The following is an 895-nucleotide window of genomic DNA, read 5'->3' as shown; positions in this document are numbered from 1 at the left end:
ATATTTTTGTTTTATTTTCTATGACATTTATCTTAGTACTTAAAATTTTAAGCAATATTCATTTTTAAATGTATACATATTTTATCCATAAATAATCTATAGACATATAATCAATTATAATTATAAATTACTTATGAATATAAATTTCACCCATGCGTTTAAGCGCATTGCGATACTGTTTCTGGAGAGCACCATGATTTTCTAATGAAATACCCATGGCAGTTTCTGCAAATGCAATTGTATTTGTATAGAAGTTTTGTGATATCTAATTTTATCATACAAATGTTCCATAAGCATCTATACTTTATAAAAAAATTTAATATTAAAAGATTGAAGTGATTATAATACTAAAGAACAGTGCTTATGATACTTAAAATAGGTAATTTTCAGTCTTAAATTTTCAGTCTTAAATTGACCAATTTTGAATGTAATTTCTGTAAAAAAATTTTTATAAACGTATTGATCAATATATTGTTTTATCAATATTTGACACAAGAAAATTGCATTCTACAACATATTATTAATCAATGGTAGTGAAATTATGTATAGTTATACGGTACAATACCACATATTGCATTTAACGCATATTGACTAATGAACGGTACTAAATCTTTTATAACTGCGCCTCCTGTTCGCTTCAAGGACTTTGTCATATTTTCGCTTTCTTCGATGAAAACCTTAACAAACTGCTGCAATATATTAAAATGAAATGTGGGAGTTAATATCTTTCGCCGTGAATGCCACTTGGCGCCTAAAACACAAACACAATTCATATTATGAAATAATAATTTGAAACAAATATTGTAATAAAATTTATATTTTTCATACTTTTTAATTTAATTTTAAATAAATTGATTTTTAATAACCATCGGTTTTACACACACACACACACACA

At 25.3% G+C, this 895-nt stretch overlaps 1 pseudogene; it reads right to left on the bottom strand.

The window, feature by feature from the left end:
* LOC105457315 overlaps positions 1-788 on the bottom strand; it is a 14,242-nt pseudogene extending 13,454 nt beyond the window's left edge.
* Between the last annotated feature and the right edge of the window lie 107 nt (positions 789-895).

The sequence above is a fragment of the Wasmannia auropunctata genome, unplaced genomic scaffold (genome assembly GCF_000956235.1).
Source record: "Wasmannia auropunctata unplaced genomic scaffold, wasmannia.A_1.0 LD335286.1, whole genome shotgun sequence".
NCBI lineage: Eukaryota > Metazoa > Arthropoda > Insecta > Hymenoptera > Formicidae > Wasmannia > Wasmannia auropunctata.
The sequence above is the reverse complement of the archived record's forward strand: the minus strand, read 5'-3'. Positions and strand labels throughout refer to the sequence as shown.